The sequence below is a fragment of the Rhinolophus sinicus genome, chromosome 8 (assembly GCF_057876585.1).
Source record: "Rhinolophus sinicus isolate RSI-liver-muscle chromosome 8, RSI-T2T, whole genome shotgun sequence".
Classification (NCBI taxonomy): Eukaryota; Metazoa; Chordata; class Mammalia; order Chiroptera; family Rhinolophidae; genus Rhinolophus; species Rhinolophus sinicus.
In genome coordinates, this window is record NC_142508.1 from 30,271,255 (window position 1) to 30,295,494 (window position 24,240).

At 48.5% G+C, this 24,240-nt stretch overlaps 1 long non-coding RNA gene across 2 annotated transcripts in view; it reads right to left on the reverse strand.

Moving 5' to 3' along the window:
* LOC109436036 (uncharacterized) overlaps window positions 1-24,240 on the reverse strand; it is a 100,831-nt gene that overhangs the window by 8,560 nt on the left and 68,031 nt on the right. For both annotated transcript variants that reach the window (XR_016021961.1, XR_012490472.2), the window contains exon 2: window positions 3,941-4,018. This is a non-coding gene — a long non-coding RNA (uncharacterized LOC109436036). The remainder of the gene's footprint in view (window positions 1-3,940; window positions 4,019-24,240) is intronic.

Genomic DNA, 24,240 nt, shown 5'->3' on the forward strand with positions numbered 1-24,240 from the left:
CTAGTTGACGTACTTAGCATAGTTAGCAGTGTTTGCTAGCATAGTTAGCATTGATAGTATAATCTGTTAGTGTAGTTATCAGGTCACCATGTCGCATGATCTTCTACCCATCTCTAAAAAAATGTATCATTGGATAATAGCAATGCATAGATAACATATTTTGCTTTTCTTATGTATTTATAAATAACATTTTAGTTCAAAATTATCAATACTGTATGATGAGACAGGTAAAAGTTTAAGAGGAACGAATTTGTAAGCTAAGAGGAACGAGCTTAAAGATTAACCACTTGGCTATGAATCCCTCGGCTAGCTGTGGGAACAGACAGTTTCCCGGAAGAAGCTGACTGTAGCAACCCCCCTTGCAAGCTAACAGGCGCCTTACATCCATCACAGATGGGAACAGAACAGTTCCCAGAAGAAGCCAATTGTAACAGCAAACTCCCTGCAAGCTGAGAAGTATCCTGCATAGAAAAATATAAACCCCCTACACACCTTCTCATCAGGGGAGCTGTCTACTCTAGACTCTGACCCCAGCAACTCCTCTGCTGGTACTTCTCTCCTTAAATAAATTTTCTAACTTCTACTCCTTCGTGCCTTATAAATACTTTCACAACCTGCGAGCTAGCAAACACAACAATTTCCAAGTTTGGGTTATACAAAATTATAAATCCTGGGTTGAGCACCCCTTCGTGTTCTCTTACTTGCTGGCTCTGAGGAAGCCAGCTGCCATGTGAGCTGCCCTATGGAGAGCCTCATGTAGCTAAGAACTGATGTCTCCAGTCACACACATGAGTTTGGATGGAGATCTCCCCTCAGTCAAGTCTTGAAATGACTGCAGCCCCAGCCAACCCATTAACCACAAGCTGGTAAGATCCCCTGAACCAGAGAGGCAACGAGATTGCTTACCCACCATAACTGTAAGATAATGAATGTAGTTGTTTTAAGCCATTGCTTTCTGGGTAAGTAGCTATGCAACAATAGCTAACTACTATAGTCTGGTTTTTTTTTTCTTGGAAAACTGTTAAAATATTCTATCATAGGTACCCCATAAGTAACCACAAGCTTAGGGTCAGTGGGGGCTCTTGCATCTAATATTGTTACTTTTCAGCCTAATTGTCCAGGAATCTGTTTCAGAGGATCCAGTTCTAGGTGGACCACACTGAAAACTGCAGACACAACAAGGGAAACATCCAGAAAGAAAGAAAAACCATCCTTCTCCCAGAGGGGATCTCGTGTGACCACAGAAAATGACAATAGCAAAAGGGAAATATCAGTTTTTGATGCTATATAAATCATGGAATAGCTCTTTTTAACAAAGCCTAAGACTTTTTGAATAACCCAACCTCTGTTTGAACCCCATGGTTTCTTCTCACATGCTTTCCAACACAGGTCCTTTTTTGTTTTTCTTTTGATCTCAGGAATTCTATATCCCCCCCCCGCCCCGCTTTTTTTTTAATTAAAATTTATTGGGGTGACAATGGTTCCCCTTAAAAAAATTTTTTTAGCTACAGTCGACATTCAATATTACTTTATATTATTAGTTTCAAGTGTAAGCAGCATAGTGGACAGACATTTATATAATTTATACAGTGATCCCCTGATAAGTCCAGTACCCGCATGGCACTATACATAGCTGCTGCCACCCCCTTTTAAAAGTTGATGTGGGCCAGTGTGAGAAACAAAACTGTAAAAGAGGAAGATTGTGGAACTGGCCATGTCTGTGTTTAAATTCTGGCTGTCATTAATTCAGAGCTTTGGGTGAGTGACTGAATCTTTAAACAGGCATGCTGATGCTTACCTTTCAGAGTTGTTGTGAATATTTAAGCTTCAAAATTTGAAGTAATGCATTGAAGGACTCAGCACACCATAGGTGCTAGGTAAATAATAGTCACCATTGTTAGTATTCCTTCTCTCATGTTTGGTTCTTCCCTTAAGGCTGGTCTTATGACATCTCCCAACACATTTTATTAAAAGTCACTTTGTCAGTGTCGTGCGGGGCGGCCTGCGGGGTCTCTGGTCCCGCTGCCCACATAGAATGCAGGATATGGTGAGGCCAAAAAGGAACACCCACGGAGCCATAGGTAGGGGAGTCATACCACTATGGTCTCACTGGAGGCTGGGCCCACCGGACGCACGACCTGCCGTCTGCCTTTCCGCCAACCGACCGACGACTCTCCTCCACTCTCCTCGGCTCTGTTCCTCTGCTCTCTTCCGCTCTCCTCAGCAATCCTCCGCTCTCCTCGGCTCTCCTCAGCTCTCCTCAGCAATCCTCGGCTCTCCTCCATAGCCGCAGCAGTTACATCAGCGGCCAATTGGCCAACTGGCCACAGCCGATGGCCAACCACCACCCGAGCCAACACCTTTCCACGTGAGGCCGAGAGCCTGTAAACTTTCTGGGGCTCTGTCCCCACAGTCAGTGTCCTGCCTGGTTGCTCAGGTGGTTGGAGCTCCATGCTCCTAACTCCGAAGGCTGCCAGTTCGATTCCCACATGGGTCAGTGGGCTCTCAACCACAAGGTTGCCGGTTCAATTCCTCAAGTCCCGCAAGGGATGGTGGGCTCTGCCCCCTGCAACTAAAATTGAACACAGCACCTTGAGCTGAGCTGCCGCTGAGCTCCCGGATGGCTCAGTTGGCTGGAGCACGGGCTCTCAACCACAAGGTTGCCAGTTCAAGTCCCGCAAGGGATGGTGAGCAGCGCCCCCTGCAACTAGCAATGGCAACTGAACCTGGAGTTGAGCTGCACCCTCCACAACTGAGACTGAAAAGACAACAACTTGACTTGGAAAAAAGTTCTGGAAGTACACACTGTTCCCCAATAAAGTCCTGTTCCCCTTCCCCAATAAAATTTTTTTTAAAAAGTCACTTTGTCAAATTGTATTTAACAGGGAAACACATTCTGGATGCTACCCACGTGCTTATCCCAAGATCCAGAAAATCCTATTTCAGAGGAGAGGTACAACATGGAAATAGAGGTTTTCAGCACTTAGCGAACGCAGGAGGAAAGTTATTTGCTGGCGTTTGCCAAGTAGCGTGTAGGCTAGATGCCCAGTGGTTCCCTCAAGGCTGTCCACAATGCACTCCACTCAGAAAAGAAAATGAAATGTAAAATAACTGATCGACAACTTACAACATTTCAGAATCTTTGAACTAAACAACACGTATTTAGTTGCCTCCTGAGTGGGAAAACCTAGAGAATGAGAAACTGGAGTGAGAGGGAGAATTCATCTTAACGGTACTGTTGGTAGGTTAAAATTTTTGTACTATGTTAGACATGACCTAATCAAAATGTTGTATTAATTAAAATGTATCCACTCTGAATCATATTAATATTGCACAATTAATCTTTCCCTTTTAGTTGTATTAGTCCCAACATTTCGTTTTGTTTCTCTTTTAGTAGAACAGAACACTAATTCTAAACATTTTCTTTCAAAAGTAGTACAAGTGGGCTGGCCAGGTGGCTCAGGCGGTTAGAGTTCCGTGCTCCTAACTCCAAAGGCTGCCTGTTCAATTCCCACGTGGGCCAGTGGGCTCTCAACCACAAGGTTGCCAGTTCAATTCCTCGACTCCCACAAGGGATGGTGGGCAGCGCCCCTGCAACTAAGATTGAACACGGCACCTTGAGCTGAGCTGCCTCCCGGATGGCTCAGTTGGTTGGAGCGCGGGCTCTCAACCACAAGGTTGCCGGTTCGACTCCCGCAAGGGATGGCGGGCTCTGCTCCCTGCAACTAGCAACGGCAACTGGACCTGGAGTTGAGCTGCGCCCTCCACAACTAAGACTGAAAGGACAACAACTTGACTTGGAAAAAAAGTCCTGGAAGTACACACTGCTCCCCCAATAAAGTCCTGTTCCCCTTCCCCCAATAAAATCTTAAAAAAAAAAAGTAGTACAAGTATCAGTTTCTTAATCCATAGAGATAGCCACTCCCAATTGCAGTCTTACCTCCAATTTGATTGAGCATTTCCTCCAGCTTTGATCACCTATGGTTAGGAAGGAATTCACCTCTCTCCTGGGCTTCTCCTGGAGGAGAGAAAACAATGAAACTTCCCACCAGCTTTCAAGCCAGTTATTTATCAGTCACAGCTTTAGGCAGTTCAGCCTTGGCCTGCACACAGGACACATGTGGATACATCAGCTACAGCCTTGTTCTCCCTTCACTTCTGAGACTGCTGGACTGCTGGGGCGTGAGCTGCCCTGGGATTCTGTCCCTGTTCTTAGAATATCAGAATAGTGCTTTTATTCTGAAGAGTCAGAATAAGACCCTTCAATAAGGAGAAAAAACACTTTACAAAACTTAAATTAGGAAAGCTCTTTTAATTGTCCTTAAATCCAATTAATAGTATTAGTCATTTCAATGGGTTCAACATTCTTCTCTCTACTAGATGGTTAGTGGAAAATGTATGTCTCCCAAAACTTGGAAGCCATCATGTCCTAGATCCAGAGAAAAAACAAAACAAAACTTTGAAATGATTCAAAACTAACTCCTAATTAATAGAGAAAAACCAAAAGTTTTCTACCTTTTGTAGAAAACAACCAAATGAAGACCTGTCACTGTAACAGGCATGGTATTTGTGCTGTAGAGGTATGTACTGGTGTAAGAAGATCTGCTTCCGACTTGTGTGGAGTTGAGACGTCCTGAGAGGGGCTAAGTGGAAGGCAAGATACGAGGTGATGCCAGGCTCTCCACCCCTCGCTTCTTCTCCAAGAATAGTAGGGCGTCTGCCTCAGCGCTGGGAAGGCAAACCCACCTCCAGATGCCACTAGGGACCTTGTTCTTTTTGTTTCTTCTCTGCTTCCCACTCATGTATTTTTCCTCTCTTAATTCGTGACCTACCATTTTAAACTAATTAACCTCAGGGGCTTTATTTTTATTTTGAACATGACCTCTCTTAATAAGTATGTTTTTCATTGCTTTCCTAGCTGGAGTGCTGCTCTTCACCTTACCAACCAAGCTGTGGAACAAAGTACCCATTCTTTCTGTGCCTTCCTTCCTTGCTGTAAAATGGAGATGGTAATGGCCCTGCCTCACGGCGTCATTGGGAGAATTAAATGAGTTAGAAGAGGCACCTTTCTTAGAACAGTGCCTGATTTGAAGAAAGCACCAAATGGGGCAGATGTTTCTATTTTTATGGAAAATTTCACTTATTTCCCCTTTATTCTATTTTTAACTTTTAGCTTATTTTATTGAATTTTAATTTTAGCATTATCTTAGTTCTGTTTTTCAGGTTTCTCTATCATTTTAAATCATGTTTAATTTGGTCTACTCTACTGTTACCATTTTCTAATAATTTACTTCAATGACTCATTTAAGCCTGTCCTTCACTTGGGTTTTATTGACCCTCTTTGTTGTCCCATTTTTTCTTTTTGGTTGGATTGGATGAGGGTGGCAATGCGAGTAGTCATTTTTAATGACTTGTCTTCATTCTGGGCAACAGAAGTGAGTCTAGAGAAACAATTAGCAAGCTTCAGTGTCCCTCAGAAACACCCAGAGGGCTTGTTAAAACACAGACTAATGGCACTGCCCTGAGTGATTCAGTGGGTCGAGGTTGGGGCCCCTAATATTTGCATGTCTAACAAGTTCCCAGCTGATGCTGCTGCTGTTGGTTGGGGACCACATTTGGAGATGCACTGGTCTGGATGAGTATGAGTAGGGGACTGTCATGCGGGAGACCCTGCTCGCTGTGCCATTTTTCAGGTGGGGCAGCCTGCAGGGTCTCTGCTCCCGCTCCCCACACAAAAACGCAGGATATGGTGAGGCCAAAAAGGAACACCCACGGAGCCATAGGTAGGGAAGTCATACCACTATAGTCTCACTGGAGGCTGGGCCCACTGGACGTGCGACCTGCTGTCCGCTCCTCCGCCAACCGGCCGACGACTCTCCTCCACTCACCTCGACTCTGTTCCTCTACTCTCTTCCGCTCTCCTCGGCTCTCCTCCGTAGCCGCAGCAGTTATACCAGCAGCCAATCGGCTAACCGGCCACAGCCGATGGCCAATTAGCCACAGCCGATGGCCATCCACCACCCGAGCCAGCACCTTTCCATGTGAGGCCGAGAGTCTGTAAACTACTTTCTGGGGCTCTGTCCCCACACTCCACCCCTACAGGGTCTTGCCTCACAAGCTACACGACAAGCGTCTTCCGCGAGGGTCCCTGTGCCGTATTAGCCTACTGACACCTACGGACGAAAAGAAACGGTAGTCTTAGGAACCAACAATGGCAAATCCCTTCCATCTGGGAGGATACACGCTAGCATTTTGTCCTGGGAAAGGAGGGTCGCTGCCACTGGCACCTTTCCCAGTTTGTGGTACCAGACCTTTATGGTAGTGCTTGGGGTCCCTTGCATAGTTTCAACATGTAACAGAACAGGGGACCCCATAATAGGCCATAGTGAGAGCACAGTTTCCTCGCAAAATCATCCCAGTATCGGGACCTCTGTATACTACAGTCACTTGCAGTGGCCACTCAGCCACCACTCCTGGTGTCACTTGCAAATCATGAGTCAAACCGGCCCCCCATGGGGCTATCAGACCCAACCACCGACAGTGGGGGCTTTTGACCTGTCAGGGCCAAGTCCATTGCTGCCATTCCCCGGCTTTCAAGCATGTGGGTGCTGGCAGCAAAATGTTCCCATTTCTGCCATAGCCTGGCTTTAACAGAGTCTCACTGGTGGTAACTTGTAATTGAATGGGAGTGGCCGTTCGATGTAGCAGACCTTCTACTGGTGCGGGCCCTCCCTTCTGTGGTCTCTCATTCAGGACTCTCAGGACGTCCCATAGACGAGAGGCCCAGTCACGCATCGTGGGAGGGTGTTTTGACACCCGGAGACCTTGCTTCAAAAAGCCATTATAGCGTTCAATCATGCCAGCTGCTTGTGGATTGTACGGGGTGTGAAACAACCATTGTATGTCCATCCTGGCAGCCCAGTGCTGCACTTCTTGCCCCGTAAAATGGGTACCCCTGTCACTTTCAATGACTTGGGGGCGCCCATAGAGGGCGCACAGCCGTGTAAGGGCGACCACTGTATGCTGCTGATCCGCAGCCGGACAGGGCCAAGAAACATCAACCCCGTAGCAGTGTCCAGTGCTGTAAATGCGTATATCGCATTGTGGGCCTTAGGCAGGGGTCCAATGTAATCCACTTGCCAGCAAGTGAGGGGCACCCTCCCTCGCGTAATCTGCTGTGTCTCCCAGGGGAGCCTCCGCCTTTGGGGGCTGTCCTGGGCACAGACGGCACAGTCATAGCAGGCGTCTGCTATCTCCTGCCATTTCAAAGGCAGGCCCCAGCATCTGCTCACCTGCCACATGGTTTGGCTTCCAGCGTGCTGCAATTTCCTATGCAGCCAGTGGGCCACATCAGTGGCAGGAGCCCGCTCTAACTATCGTACCCGTGCTAGGGCGTCTGCTTCATCATTACCTGGGGACACTAAGGGGAAGTGACCTGTGACATGCATTAAGGTCACCTCCTTCTCTGCCCTAGATCCCAGAGGTCCTGCCACATGGCTTGACCCCACAGTGGACGGTGTCCCACCAACCAGTTTTGGCATTTCCATGTAAGAAGCCACAACATTAGGCCCCGGAACACCGCCCAGCTGTCAGTGCAAATAACTAGGGGCCCAGGCTCGTGGCTGATTACCATCCACACAGCCCGTAATTCAGCCCACTGGCTACTCTGGCCTGTCCCAGTATCAAACCAAATGGTGTCTGTTTTGTACACCAATAGCCGTCCAAACAGCTGCAGCCCCTCGGCTAGAACCATCAGTAAACCAGGCATCCTCAGGTATTGGGGACTGTCCTTCTTTGTAGGGCGAGGGCTCCAAGTCCTCCCCTCTAGGCAGAGCACTTGGCTCAGCCTGGGCTACAAGCTCCACAGGCCCCAGGACCTGTTGTAGCTCTGTGCTCAAAGGGCTTGAACTAAGGGTGCTACGTTGCTCCAAGTAGGCACCCCACTTGGCGAGAGTGGTGGTCTGTGCCACCCCCGTTTTGGGTCCCTGGGTCCACGTACGGACCTCCCCCCTGTGACGGGCCAGCCGCCACGAGTCGATCAGTACCTGAATGGGGGAGTGGGAATGAAATAAAAGACACACACAAATGCTAATGCGGCCGGTCTTCAGTCATGCTGAAGCCCTGAGTTTATTATTTCTAACCAATATATACAATTTGAGTACGTGCAGTTAAACGAAGAAGATATGCATTATCTCAGTGAAAGTAAATCTTTCCAGCTTCAACCTTACTTTGACATAGAAGATACAAGGTCACTGAAACTCACAAAAGTAAATATTTCAAGGAGACAGAACCTACCAATTGTCCAGAAAGCCCTTAGTCTTCTGTGTCTGGGAACTGGCCGTTTTCACCACATTCCTCAGCAGCCGTTAGGCGCTTTTCAGATAAGGCAGAGACAATGTTATGGGGGCAGAAACCGAGCCAGTCTGCAAGGTTCAGGGTTGCAAGAAACCATGGCTCCCCACACCCCCCCCTTTTTTATTTTATAAAAGCAAAGTCCATCCAGCCAGGATGGCGAGGTGACAGTGCCTGACTTAGGCATCCCAGGACGCCTGCCTCAACTTACCCGTCATTGGTACTCATATTTTATTATATAAGCCCTGTCTTAGGTGTTGAAGCGGCTCCCAAGTATTTGCCCGTCGTTGACTAACCCGCCCCTCATAATGCACAGTGGTGAGAGGCTTATTGCTTGCCTTAAGCTCAAGCTGATGGATGTCAGCTCGTAAGTCTAACATCCTGCTGATGAAACATCTGATGAGGATGGGGAGTAGGCACAGAACCAAGCAGACACAGATGCCCAATGTAAGAAATATTATAACAGAATGGGTAATATAAGGCATAGAGGGCAAAACACTCCTAAGAACATCAACAAACTCAGAGGCAGCCTGAGCTGCATCAAATTTTAAGGGTTCAGCTTCTCTCATACTTTGAATTTCATCATGAAGCCAGCTTTCTTTTATACAGACAGAAACAAGAAGGTTACATAAAGCGGCTGAGGCAGCAAGTACAGATTAGTTATGTTTTCTCAAAGTTTGGCCCTGACTGTCTTTATCTCTTTGGTAATTTCTCATCCCCAGAACAGCAGGTGTCTGTTTGTTCTTTATGCTTATCGGAGTTTCCCTCAGCCATCCTCCCAAACTCTGCTTGAAGTTACATTTTCTTAACCCTTAATGCTCCAATTCCCTACATATCCCCCTTTTTTATTTTTATTTATTTATTTTTTTGAGATCGTGTCTGGCTTAGGTGGTCAGTACAGACATTTTTACTTACCCGTCATTGGATATCAATCATCAAAGCGATCGACTCCTGTCTTAGGTTGTAAAAACGCTTACTGATCATTACCCGTCATTGGCTACCGATCTCCTTTGAGGAAAGCCAGAGACAGCAATGGCTTTTTCCAGGCAGGGGGAAGGGGAGGCAAGGCTCCTTTTTGGATCTTTTAAGGCAGCTCATTGGGGGTCCCCACTCGGTTTTGCCTGGCTTAGGTTGTATCTCCTGTGAGATATCTTACCCGTCTTTGGCTGCAAACCATCTTTTGGGGACCAGACAGAGAGACATAAGGTGTAAACACAAGGATGGAACAGAGTCCCAGAAAGGCACAGTCTTACAGGCTCTTCTTTCCTTAAGGAAAGACATGGGGGGACAGTCGGCTAGGCTGTTGTGTGACTACATCTCCCCCTTTTTTTTTTTTTTGAAGTATGAGAAACACAGAACGTGTAGTTATTTCATTTACAGCCTGTCGGAGGGCTATTTGTCCACATCTGAGGACTATGTAAAATAAACAGAACAATAAACAGAATAGCAATATCTCCAGCAAACCCTCTACCCAAAGTCTTTATCCATTTAACAGGGTCTGAAGTGGAAAGTCCTTTTGCAGCTGCAGAAAGTGAGAGCTTTTCCACACCCTAGGGGCGTGGATGGGTATCTATAGATGTCTCTTCTTCTGTGGGCTGTTGTTCATGGTATGGTTTAACACCGACCAGGAATTCACAAAGGTTTTTCTTCCGGACCTGGAGAAATACAAGCAAAGCCTCTTCCCCGTGTTATCTCGCGGGGAGAAGTAGGATCAGCTTCCCCACGTAATATTTTAAACAAAGGTTGTAATTTACCGGTTGTCAACCGCAACTGAGGTCTAATCCAATTAATGTCTCCCAGTAGCTTTTGGAAATCATTTAATGTTTTTAAACAATCTCGCCGGATTTGTATTTTTTGAGGCACAATGGCCTGAGGCATTAAACAATATCCCAGATAAGAGTAAGGAAGCACTTGCAGAATTTTTTTTGGGGCTATAACCAGCCCATAATTGAGGAGTTTTTTTTTTGTAAATGAGCAAAAGCAGCAAGCAACTTTGGTTCACAAGAGTGGGCAAGAATTATGTCATCCATGTAGTGGATGATGTAAATATCTGAAAATGTCCTTTAGGTAGGTTTTATAGCAGCTGATACAAATTTTTGACATAATGTAGGGCTACTAGCCATTTCTTGAGGTAGCACTAGCCAATGATATCTCTTAAAAGGTTTTTGTAAATTAACAGAAGGAACACTGAAAGCAAACCTAGGGCAGTCATCAGGATTTAAAGGTATAGTATAAAAACAATCTTTTAAGTCTAAAACAATTTTATATGTGTTTTTTTGGTATGGCTGCAGGACAGGGCAAGCCTGGCTGTAAGGCTCCCATTAATTTCATGGTTTTATTAACTTTTTGTAAATCTTGTCATAATCTCCATCTACCAGATTTTTTTTTTTTAATAACAAAAATGGGAGAATTCCAGGGAGAATTGGAGGAAGCAATGTGTCCCTTTTAAAGTTGGTCCTGTACTAGCAGCTTGTAAACTCTTTTGTAGGGGGGACCTTTGATCTTTTACGCCTGGTAATTGTCTCATTGTCACAGGGGCTACAACAGGGGCCTCAGGCTGTGGATCCAGCCCTGTAACTACACTTGGAGGAGAGCTTAATTGTAACCTAGGCTTCTATTTTGATTGAGATTTTAATAAAGGCCCAGTCTGTTGAGCCTGGACTAATTGCATTTGAACAGAGAGGGAAGTGAGTGCAGCTTGTAATCTTTGCACCTCTGCTTCCAAGGGGGATCTTTACCCCGAGGATTCCATTGATTTCTAAAAGGAATCTGGGGACTCCGAGGACAATTTCCTCCATCCACAGCAACTTTAAGTTCAATCAGCTGTCCCTGAATCTTTTTTAGCTGATCTGCAAAAGAAAGTGTAGTGCCTGCAGGTTGTCTGCCTTCTTGAGCCATAGCCACCAAAGGAGGGTATTTGTTCCTATTATGTTTGGCTGTTTTATCCTCTAAGTCTTTTTGATCCTGAGAGTCTAAATCTTCCCAGTCCTCGATCGGAGGTTCCTGATAAATAGGCTCTGTATCTTTAAAAAGTTCTTCTGTGGGTTTGGCTTCCTCCCCCTTTTCTCTCTCTGCCAGAGAAGCGGCAGATGAAAGAATTTCTTCATTGCCAGCTTGTTTTACTTTCTCTAGCTTACAGCTCTTACGCCTGAGATCTAAACAATCTCTAATCAAGGTCCACAACCCGAATGTTTCTACAGGGATCTGCTGAGGTCCGTGGGCAGCATAATAATCTTGTAACTGCTCTCCCACTTTCTCCCAAGTTTCCAGACTGACAGTGCCTTCTTCTGGAAACCATGGACAAACTTCTTTTACAAATTCTAAAAACTTATCTAACTGTTCTCTGCTCACCCGACTGCCACGGGCGGCAAGCAATTTCTTAAGTCCTCTAACATACAGGTCCTTGCTGCTAGCGTGACCCATCCTTTACCCTAACTCGGCCCTTCTTTCAAACAAAGAAAACACTCTGATGCCCGTCTGGCCGTGCCCCTCGCGGAGCCAAATCTGTCTTGGCTAAGGCGCTCCGGTATAACCCCCCAGACAGGTGGATAGAAGTCCAGTCGCCGTTATGCCGTATGACAGAACCGGAACCGCAGATTAGGGCCCAATCAAGCTCCGTAACAAGAAGTCGTGGAACTATCACTCACTCACACATTCATTCGACCGAGGGGTATTGTGCCTTACTCACCACGCATCCACTGATAAGCTCTCTACGAGCTGGGCCCTTGCCACGTGGTGTTCCTCACTGTTACCCCCGTATTCAGGTCCCTGTTCGGGCGCCAAGTGTGACGGGCCAGCCGCCACGAGTCGATCAGTACCTGAATGGGGGAGTGGGAATGAAATAAAAGACACACACAAATGCTAATGCGGCCGGTCTTCAGTCATGCTGAAGCCCTGAGTTTATTATTTCTAACCAATATATACAATTTGAGTACGTGCAGTTAAACGAAGAAGATATGCATTATCTCAGTGAAAGTAAATCTTTCCAGCTTCAACCTTACTTTGACATAGAAGATACAAGGTCACTGAAACTCACAAAAGTAAATATTTCAAGGAGACAGAATCTACTAATTGTCTAGAAAGCCCTTAGTTTTCTGTGTCTGGGAACTGGCCGTTTTCACCACATTCCTCAGCAGCCGTTAGGCGCTTTTCAGATAAGGCAGAGACAATGTTATGGGGGCAGAAACCGAGCCAGTCTGCAAGGTTCAGGGTTGCAAGAAACCATGGCTCCCCACACCCCCCCCGGACAGGATATGTTGTTCAAACCAACACACGTGCCGTTCCTGTGATGGCTTCTGTGGCCACTAGGGCTGCATACACAGCAGCCAGCTGTTTATTAGAGAGTAGCGGACCTCCACTCCTTTCCATAATTGGGACCAAAATCCCACTGGCAACCGGAGACGGTCCTGCCGTTGCCAGAGGCCCCATCCGTACCCCTCTTGGGTTACGTGAACATCAAGTTCAAATGGGCGGCTGGGGTCCACTACTTGCAGAGCCTGTGCCTGCTGCACTGCCCGTTTCGTGGCAACGAAGGCTTGCTCCATAGCCTCAGTCCAATCCCATGAGGCCCCCTTTTTTTTATCATATTGTACAAGGGCCTTGCCATTTGTGCTAAATGGGGTACAAACGCCCGTCAATATCCTAGCAGCCCCAAATACGTCTGCAGTTGGGAGACCTTGGTCGGCCAGGGAAAGGCTTGTATCTTATCAATGACTGCCTCAGGTATAACCTTTGTCTTACCCGACCACACAACACCCAAAAATTTGACGGATAAGCCAGGGCCTTGGACCTTTTCCTCATTCACCGACCAGCCGTGTGACTTCAGGTGGCGGAGAAGAGAGGGAGCTGCTTGCTCTAAATCAGAAAGAGAATCTGAGGTTAATAGAATGTCATCAACGTAATGAAACAAGGCCACAGAGGATGGGCGATCCCACTGTGCGAAATCCTGGGCCACGAGCCCGTGGCAGATAGTGGGGCTGTGCAAGTATCCTTGTGGAAGGACTTGAAAAGTCCACTGCCGCCCATCCCATGTAAAAGCAAACTGCTCTTGACACTCGGGTGCAATGTCAATGGAGAAAAAAGCATTGGCCAAGTCCACTACATAGTGATATGTCCCCAGGCGGACAGTCAGAAGATCCATTAAATCATGAATTGAAGGCACTGCAGCATGCAAGAGTGGCGTCACCTTATTTAACTCCCTACAGTCCACAGTCATTCGCCAGGTCCCATCTGGCTTCTTGACAGGCCATACTGGGGAGTTAAAGGGACTAAGCATTGGTCTCACAATATGTGCCTTTTCCAATTCCAATATTGTACGATCAATCTCCTCCTGTCCTCCTGGCAGGCGGTACTGTCGCACTGTAACCACGTGCCAGGGCTGTGGCAACACTTGAGGAGGGTGGTGAGCATGCCCGCGTGTCACCGATTTCACCACCCGGATCCATAGACGGAACTCTCCTACCGACGTCTGTAAGCTGAGGCCATGTAGCACGTCCACCCCTAGAATATACTCCGGAACGGGGGAGACATAAACCTTGTAGGTACGAGGAGGAAGCCTTCCTATACCCAGTGGTAAGGAAATGGCTTTCACAGTCACAGTCTTTCCCCTGTAGCCATCAATGCAGATTGCTGGTCCAGGGAACAGTTCTGGGTTCCCATAAACGAGACTGCAGTCGGCACCAGTGTCAACTAGGGCCAAAACCCTCTGTACATTCGAAGGGGACCAATGTATGGACAGTTCCACGTGGGGCCTCCGGTCCCTGCTCGTCCCCTCTGACCGGGTACCTTGGCCCCACCCCTAATCAAGCTGAGAGGAGTCGGCCTCAAGCGGCTGCATGAAGTCCTGGAGGGACACGGGTCGCGCTTTGCCAGACTCCTCCTTTATGCTTCTCCGGAATTGTTGTTCCGGACGCAACTGTTTCCAAAGTTCAAGCAGGAGTGCATTGGGTTGTCAGTCTATTTTCTTCCTATCGACCCCTGCTGCCATGAGATCACGCCACATCTGTGCGCGTGTTAGTCACTGAGGCCCGCAACCTCGCCCCTTTACCTTTGGTTTGGGCTTCCAGGTCTCAACTGTGCGGACCTCCTGTCTTAACTTCCTTCGCCTCCGGCTTTCTACATCCCCTAGGGTGGCCGTGGCAGTTGTAACTTCATGGATCCGTCGCCCTACATACGGTGTAAGAATAGCAACCAAGGATCCAAAAGCTCTCGCAGGTGCAGTATCCAAAACCAGATCTCTCATGCTGGCAGTAAAAAGTTCGTCATCTGGGCCCTGCATGTTGAGGTTAAAAATAGCATGTCTCATACCCATTTCACGGATTATTTGCGTAAGTTCTGTATATGACTGCCATTGACTCACAGTGTCTGGCAGCTCGCCAGCCTGTCCCCATACTGTGCATACCGCAGCAGTGAGCCACGCCATTAGAGAATGGTTGCCCTGGTTGTTGGCCAACCTATGGCAGTTTTGTAACCTTTGTCACAGGGAAGGATGCACTGTCACGAAGGCTAGCTTTTCCATCTCGCCTGGGGAGCAGAGAATGCTGTCTGCTCCCTCATTCTCTGTCTGCTCCCTCATTCCATAAACGTAATAGCCAAGCTGAGACTGGCTCTCCACTGTCTGTACTGCCTCCCTAGCTCCTGCAACTCAGTGGGAGTGTATGGGGTGTAGGTAGTGAACTCAGTCACAGCTGGGTTGCCGGCAGCAACGCCCCCAGGGCCCAAAGGTTGCTCACGTTTTACCCTTTGCTTCAAGATTGGCCGGGCTTGGGGGTTGGGAGCTACATTGTCTCCACTGGCTTCCTCCGCCTCTGCCTCAGAGTCTCCACCTTGGGGCCCCTGTTCTAACAGGCGGACCCGGGCTTCCAGCGCTTCCAACCGGGACACCTGGTCAGGTACCTGGGTCACTTCATTAAGCGCATTTTCCGAGTTGAGACTCAAGGCCGTGAGGAACATCCAGCCCACGCGGCCGGCCGCAGCCTTCTCCTCCTCCGGCAACCGCTCAGCCAGAGCCTGCAGGGCCCTCTCCACACTGGCCGGAGAGCTGTCCATGTCCTCCCACCTTTCCTTAGGGGTCCAACTCCTGAGAACAGTGGCCACCGGACACCACACACTGTGTGGGGGCCACACGTCCTCCTGCCCAGAGTCAGATGCCATTCCTACCTGGTCGGAATCTTGCTCACCGTGCCAAGTGTCTGAGTGGGTGGAGGCCTCCTTGTAAGATGTCCACCACCCTCGGATCCTAAGGCCGCAGCAGATCAACAAAAGGAGGACAACGCCTTCTATTGCCAAGAAGGTGGTGTGCCAGCTGGAGGCTTGAGTCTCCCAGGCAGACCGCGCCTCCCGTTCCTGGTGTCGCTCCTCATGGGCCTCCCGAAGCTGGGCTCTCACACGCACAAACGCTCCACCATGCTTCAGTAGGTTTTGGCCGGCACCGTACCCTGCTCGCTGCGCCATTTTTCAGGTGGGGCGGCCTGCGGGGTCTCTGCTCCCGCTCCCCACACAAAAACGCAGGATATGGTGAGGCCAAAAAGGAACACCCACAGAGCCATAGGTAGGGGAGTCATACAACTATAGTCTCACTGGAGGCTGGGCCCACTGGACGCGCGACCTGCTGTCCGCTCCTCCGCCAACCGACCGACGACTCTCCTCCACTCACCTCGACTCTGTTCCTCTACTCTCTTCCGCTCTCCTCTTCTGCTCTCCTCGGCTCTCCTCGGCTCCTCAGCAGTCCTCGGCTCTCCTCCGTAGCCGCAGCAGTTATACCAGCGGCCAATCAGCTAACCAGCCACAGCCGACGGCCAATCAGCCACAGCCGATGGCCATCCACCACCCGAGCCAGCACCTTTCCACGTGAGGCCGAGAGCCTGTGAACTACTTTCTGGGGCTCTGTCCCCACAGGGACAGCATCCTTACCATAAACTAGGGAAACGCTTTCCATGCCCCTTAACCCGCTTCTTACCACACACTCACATGCTTCACTGAATTCTCCCCAACACATTCCACTCCCTGTTCACTTGGAACTTTTCCCAAGGTCGTTAACACCCTCTCTGTATATGGGTCATTGATTGGCAGAAAAGGTTACTTATTAAAGCCTCACACCCTCTCCTTAAGAGAAAATACATGAATTTGAATCCACGGTATTGAAAACATATAGTGATAGGGCTTTAGGCAAACATTGGCAATTGCATGCTAGGAGGGAAGAGCCAGGTGAACCTCTAACCCGAGAACATACAGCTCTGGCGTGACCCTTGTGAGGAGCCAGGTGCAGCGGAGCTCTCATCGGGCCTCACAGAAGTATAGGAACCTGCAAGTCAGGTTCCTGTCATGGCTTTGTTACTTTCACAGTAATCACTTCAAATAGCATGTTGGGAAAATGATAACAGTCAACTAAAACCTCCCCGAGGGCCCATCTCTGTCCCCTCCTGTAGTCACACAACAGCCTAGCCAACTGTCCCCCCATGTCTTTCCTTAAGGAAAGAAGAGTCTGTAAGACTGTGCCTTTCTGGGTCCTTATGTTTACACCTTATGTCTCTCTGTCTGGTCCCCAAAAGATGGTTTGCAGCCAAAGACAGGTAAGATATCTCACGAGAGATACAACCTAAGCCAGGTGGAACTGAGTGGGGAGCCCCAATGAGCTGCCTTAGAAAAATATGGGAAGGGGCCTTGCCTCCCCTTCCCCCTGCCTGGGAAAAGCTGTTGCCGGCTCTGCCTTTTCCCTGGCACCTGTTTGTGAGAGAAGTTACAAAAACAATAAAGATCAGTTCTCTCCACTTAGCTCAATGGAACTGTTACAAAATAAGAGACTTGACCCTTCTGACCCTGAGAGGGTACATACCTTAATTAGGACATTGTGGGACCTTGTGCTTCAGCTGTTGACTGACAAAGGGTGATTGAGATAAATATTTTTCTGTTATGATGTGTGAGTTTCAGAGACCTGTGTTCGAAACAATGTTGCTTTCTCTTGTTTTTGCATACCTGTTACAATAAAAAACCCCAGTCGGCCATATTCTGGGCTCCAGTCCTCTGAGACTGAGAGACCCCTGACCTTTGGAGAGATTTAACTGCATTAAGTCTCTGTTTGTTTCTTTCTAAAAAAACTTAACCCAAACCGCCCCTTCTCGCACCCTCACTGCCCGTGTTGCGCTGGACGCGACACCCTCCTTTTCTCCCCAGGGATAACGGCTTCCCTGTAGTGGATGTGGACTCTTCCTATCATGTTTGTATATTTGTATTATCTGTGTGTCTACCAACAATATACAGTACACATTACACATTGTGATATTTACATAGTCTGCGTCTGTCCCCCTTTGTGATCATAATCTATGTCTCACCTTATCTCCATTACCCTGTTCCCAAATCCCTCCACTCCCTCAAATTCTGAAAGTACAGGGATATGGCTGAGCTGGGCTTTTCCAGTCTTTGTCCTTTGTCCCTCGGCAGTACAGGATGCTATGTATCCTTCAAAGGGAGCTTTATCAAACTTGGATAGAAGCCAAACTGATAATCCTGATAATGGTTCCCTCTTAGCCCTAAATCTCCAGTTGTCTTTGTGTCCTCCGAGTGAGAGAAAGATTTTCCCGTTGAAAGGATTCTTGCCCAACATTAAATAATCTTTCTGCCTTCTTCCTACCTCTCCACCCTGCCATCTCAAACGCACCACAAATTTCCGAACGTGGGAGGTCACTTAGCTCTCTCCAGATGGAGGGAGCTGCCCACTGCCTGACTCCAGCCACTTCACCAGTGAGCTGCAGTCCAGTTTCTACCCTGCAGACTCGCCTACCTCCCTGGCCCACATGGGCTCAGCTGGCTGGGTGTGGAGTGCATGGCACCATGAGAAGTGGCAGCCTGGTAGGCCACAGGCCGCAGGTGTAGGGCCCCCCAGATAATCCAGGAGGATCTCCTAACTCAAGGTCTTTAACTTCATTCTATCTACAAAGACATTTTGTTTTTCCAAATGAGGCCACATTCCTACATTCTGGGGATTAGAACACGGACGTGTCTTTTGGGGGCCTATACTTCAACCTACTACATATGGACTATCTCTCCAAAGTATCACCACACCAGTCTAGAAGACGAGTACCAGTAATACCATTTCTCTCTTTCTGGTGGGGAAATGGAACTTACTTTCCTGAGTCACAGAGCTAGTCAACAGGAGAGCTGGGATTTTAACCCAGGGAACTGGACTATAGACCACGTTTCTAACCACATCACGGGTCAGAGTTCAGACACGGCCTTTCTTTTAGATCCCTCACTTTCCCTTCTACTTATTCCCTCAGAAATTAAAAAAGGGTCCGAGTTCTTTGTTACTTCTGGCTTCCATATGATAAACAGCTAACCAAGCAGGCCCACCTTATCTATAGACTGAACAGGTCAGACCAAGCAGAGCAGCTCCATTCTCCACATTCCCTTGGGATGCTATGATTGTGTTACACAAGTGTGAGATATACAATAAAATACATGTATTGCTGAAACAAAGTTGCTCAGTCAAGTTATCTGAGCTCATGGGAAAGTAGGGTGTGGGCAGACCACTCAAAATCTATGTGACTTGATGGTCAAGAACACAAAAAAACAAACACAAATAAAACAATAACTAGTATCTCAGAGAAAACTTGGGCTGTCCAGGCAAGCAGCTTTTCATGACTGGAGGATGCCAGAGGGCATTTAAAATGCATGAACAATGACAGAAAAACACCAGCAGAGTGAAAATTCTGGACACGGGGTAACGTGTGTGTGTGTGTGTGTGTGTGTGTGTGTGTGTGTGTGTGTAACGCATTCCATGAGCCCTTGGGGGAGCTGATCATGTGTGCCCACACCTTCTGTTGTTGTTAGGCCTGCACAATCCCCGAGTTGCTGGGTCCTGCTTCTTCTCGCCTTGTACCCGCACGAATAAACAGCTGGCATTCAGATTTAATCTTAAAACAAAAGAGGAAACATGAGTCATACCCTCATAGGACAGTTCTGCCACATCCATCACTGTAATGTGATTTAGCTCATACAGTTAGTACACAGGGGAGTGATATCAGGTAACTCAGAAATCAAATTGGTTCATACTCCACATTTCCTTAGCAAAAGGAGAACAGGAAAATTATAAGCTTCTGCAGCAAAGAAAAAAGCCAGCTTCTCCAGTGGCAGCAGGGATACTTTGGCTTTACGTTTTACAGTGTGAAGTAAACACCTGCCCCTCAGAGAGGGGCCTGGACCTTGCATGAGTCTTGGCTCAGGCAGCAATGGTGCCTCAATTGCCCGCCTTGCAGGCTCAGAGATCCATTTCTAACCACATTGTCTCTGCATCGTCCAGTACTCCTGCCTTCTTATGTTTGTTCTCGATTGCTTCCTAATCTTGTAGGAAGGACAGGAGAGGGATTAGGGTTTCCCTGCCCTTTAACTCTGTGGACACACACAGGCTCTGGCACAGGCAAATCTCAACCCAGGCCTCCATTCTGGACGCTGATACAGAATCCCACCACTGCAACTGAGGGCGAAAAAGGGGCCACACACTAAACCTGACAAGCTTAGGGGAGGCCTGCATGGTGGGCCCTACAAATTCAGACACCAAAATTAACCACATGGGATGGTCTGAACATAAAAATTCCTAAAAGCAGGTCATGGCCGGTAGTCACATCCTTGGCCTGTAGCTTCCTTGACAAAGGTCAATCTTTTAAGTGAGCCTATGTAGTGTCTTTTTGCATCTAAGATAATATACCCTCAGAATGTCAAAGTAACCACTTCTCTCTGGATCTCTCTGGGCACAACCCACCACACCACAGCATGAGAACACAGAGCACTTCACTGTTATTCTGTTGCCGAATAGCATCTCTATGTGCTGTAAATGTTCATTATTCACTAGCCTGTACCCACCAATGTAAAAGAAGTATGGTCTCTCTGTTCTACTTTTTATCCAATCCCAGAGACTTCCCCGCTTTGCTTTCTCCCACCCCCTTAATCTACCACCAGTGGACTTCATGTAACCCTCATGTCTCCTCCTTTGATTCTAATGCATAAAATAAGTTGCAAACCCATCATTTTCTGAAGCATTTTCTCAGTCCATTGAGATTTTGCTTTCTGACATTTGTTGTCAGTTTTGCTCAACTAAACTCATAAAAATTCTCTACAGGTTTGGATGTTTCTTACGTCAACCCAATCATTGCGATAACAGCAACAAGCACTCAGAGATTGCTAGCTATTAGTCAGGAATGTTCTAAGAATGTTACATGGTCTTACATATTAAAGAGGAACAGGATAGGTCATCCAAAAATATGCCACTTTGACATAGGATTATTTTGAACAGAAGACATTTGAGTTCCTGAAATCCCTATCCCTCTAAAAGCAGGGCCTCCCAGGGCGGATGGGTGGCTCAGTTGTTTAGAACATGAGCTCTGGGCAATGGGGCTGCTGGTTTGATTCTCACATGGGCCAGCGAGTTGCGCCCTCCGCAACTAGAATAAAGTCAATGAGCTGCCGCTCAGCTCCCGGGTGGCCAGATGGCTCAATTGGTTGGAGCGCAGGCTCTCAACCACAAGGTTGCTAGTTTGACTCCTCGACTCCCCCAAGGGATGGTGGGCTGCGCCCCCTGCAATAACTGGACCTGGAGCTGAGCTGCGCTGTCATGCAGGGTGTCACACGGGGTCTCAGCTCCTGCTCCCCACATAAGAACGCAGTATATGGTGAGGTCAAAAAGGAACACCCACAGAGCCACAGATAGGGGAGTCATACCACTATATTCTCGCTGGCGGACGGGTGAGACATACGAAGTAGGATGCACACGATCTGTAATCTGCCGTCCGCTTTTTCTGCCTGCCAACCAGCCAACCAACCAAGGCAGCCAGGGCAGTTACATCAGCAGCCAATGGCTAACCAGCTACAGCCAACTGCCAACCACCACCCGAGCCAGCATCCTCTCCCCCATCCCACATGAGGCCAAGAGCCTGGAAACTGCTCTCTGGAACACTGTCCCCACACTCCACACCTCCAGGGTCTCGCCTCATAATCTACGTGACAAGCATCTTCCGTGAGGGGCCCTGTGTCAGGAACCCAGCTCACGAAAAAAAGGTCCCAGTCCAGTTCAAGTAATGTCCCAGGATGTCCACCTACTTTCTGGGCACAGCCAGAGCTCCCAGGGCACCGCCAGTCCTTCTTGGCACAACCAGACTTCCTGGGCACAGCCAGGGCTCTCAGGGTACCACCAGTCTTTCTGGGCACAGCCAGGTTTCTCATAAACAAGACTGCAATCTGTGCCAGTGTCAACTAGGCCCAAACCCTCTGCACATTAGAGGGTGACCAATGTATGGACAGTTCCACGTGAGGCCTCTGGTCCCCGCTTGTCCCCTCTGATCGGGTAACTTGGCCCAACCCCTAATCAAGTTTAAAGGAGTCGACCTCAAGCGGCCGCATGAAGTCCAAGGATCATACTTTCCTGGACTTCTCCTTTAGGCTTTGCCAGAATTGCTGTTACAGATGCAACTGTTTCCAAAGTTCCAATAAGAGTGCATTGGGTTGTCGGTCTATTTTCTTCCGATCGACCCCTGCTGCCATGAGATCACACCACGTCTGTGTGCGTGTTACTCTGTGAAGCCCGCAACCTTGTCCCCTTACTTTTGATTTGGGCTTCCAGGCCTTAACTTCTCAGACCTCCTGTCTTAACTTCCTTTGCCGCTGGCTGTCAACATCCCCTAGGGTGGCCATGGCAATGGTAACTTCATGGATCCGCCCACCCCACATAGGGCGTAAGAATGGCAACCAAGGATCCAAAAGCACTTGCAGGGGCAGTATCCAAAACCAGATCTCTCATGCTGGTTGTAAAACGCTCGTCATCCGGCCCCCGCATGTTAGGGTTGAACATAGCATGTCTCATACCCATTTCACAGATGATTTGAGTAAGTTCAGTATATGACTGCCATTGACTCACAGTGTCTGGCAGCTCACCAGCCTGTCCCCATACTGTGTGTACCGCAGCAGTGAGCCACTCCATTAGAGAATGGTTGCCCTGATCTTGGGCCAACCTATGGCAATTCTGTAACCTTTATCGCAAGGACGGATGCACCCTCACGGTGGCTAGCTTTTCCATTTCGCCTGGGGAGCAGGGAATGCTGTCTGCCCCCTCATCCCATAAACGTAGTAGCTAAGTCGAGACTGGCTCTCCAGGGCGCTGTCTGTACTGCCTCCCCAGCTCCTGCAACTCAGTGGGAGTGTAAGGGGTATAAATTATGAACTCAGTCACAGCTGGGTTACCGGCAGCAATGATCCCTGGGCCCAAATGTTGCTCACGTTTTACCTTTTGCTTCACAATGGGCCAGGTGTGGGGGTTGGGAGCTACATTGTCTCCACTCGCATTGTCCGCCTCTGCCTCAGAGTCTCCACTGTGGGGCTCCTCCTCTAACAGGCGGACCCGAGCTTTCAACACCTCCCACTGGGACACCTGGTCTTGCACCTGGGCTATTCCAGCAAGTGCTTCCTCCGAGTTATGATGCACCGCAGTGAGAACCTCCTCCAACCAACGGTCCCGAGCTTCCCGCTGGGGCTGCTGGTCCTGCACCTGAGCTATTTCATTAAGTGTGTCCTCCATGTTATGGCACAACGTGGTGAGGAAGATCCATCCCACGTGGCCGGCTGTACCCTTTGCCTCCTCTGGCAACCACTCCGCTAGAACCTGCAGGGCCCTCTCCACGCTAGCCGGAGAGCCATCCCTGTCCTCCCCCCGCCACTCCTCTCGGGGGTCCAACTTTTGAGAACAGTGGCTACCGGGTACCACACACTGTGTGGAGGCCACATGTCCTCCTGCCTAGAGTCAGACACGATTTCTACCTGGCCGGAATCCTGCTTGCCATGCCAGCAGGATTGGGTGGAGGCCTCAGTGCAAGATGTCCTCAACCCTCGGAGTCTACAGCAGCAGCAAACTACTAAAAGGAAGGCGATGCCTTCTATGACCAAGAGGGTGGTGTGCCATCTGGAGGCTCAAGTCTCCCAGGCAGACCGCAACTCCGTTCCCAGCGCAGCTCCTCATGGGCCTTCTGAAACTGAGCTTTCATATGTAGAAACTGCTCCATTACCTTACAGAGAGTTTCGGCCAACACCAAACCCTACTCATTTCACCATGTGTCATGCAGGGTGCCACGTGGGGTCTCAGCTCCCGCTCCCCACATAAGAACGCAGGATATGATGAGGCCAAAAAGGAACACCCACGGAGCCAAAGACAGGGGAGTCATACCACTACATTCTCCCTGGCGGCTGGGTGAGACACACGAAGTAGGATCCACACGATCCACAATCTGCAGTCCGCTTTTTCTGCCTGCCAACCAACCAACCAACCAACCAACCAACCAACCAACCAACCAACCAACCAATCAACCAACCAACCTAGTCACAGCAGTTACATCAGCAGCCAATTGGCCAACTGGCTACAGCCAATGGCCAACCACCACCCAAGCCAGCACCCCCCTTCCCCCCACACCCCCCTCAGCCTCCCAGCCAGCGAGGCAGAGAGCCCAGAAACTTCTCTTCGGGACTCTGTCCCCACATATGCCCTCCACAACTAAGATTGAAAGGACAACTTGACTTGGAAAAGTCCCAGAAGTACACACTGTTCCACAAACAAAGTCCTGTTCCCCTTTCCCAATAAAATCTTTAAAAATAATAATAAAAAAATAAAATAAAAGCAGTGCCTCCCAAAAGAATTCAATTGTCATTCCCTCCTAGGATCAAGGAGATAAGAAGTTGGCACCACACCCAGACACACACTGTCACAAGCTATTGTATCTCCCATGGATCCACTTATCTTTCCAAAGTTGTTTGCTTTTCTATAAGTGCCCTCCTTTTCCCCTACTAAGTTAGTTGTATATACCCCCAAATTCTCTCTACTCCCTTGAGTTACTCATTTCCCAGTGCTTCCATGTT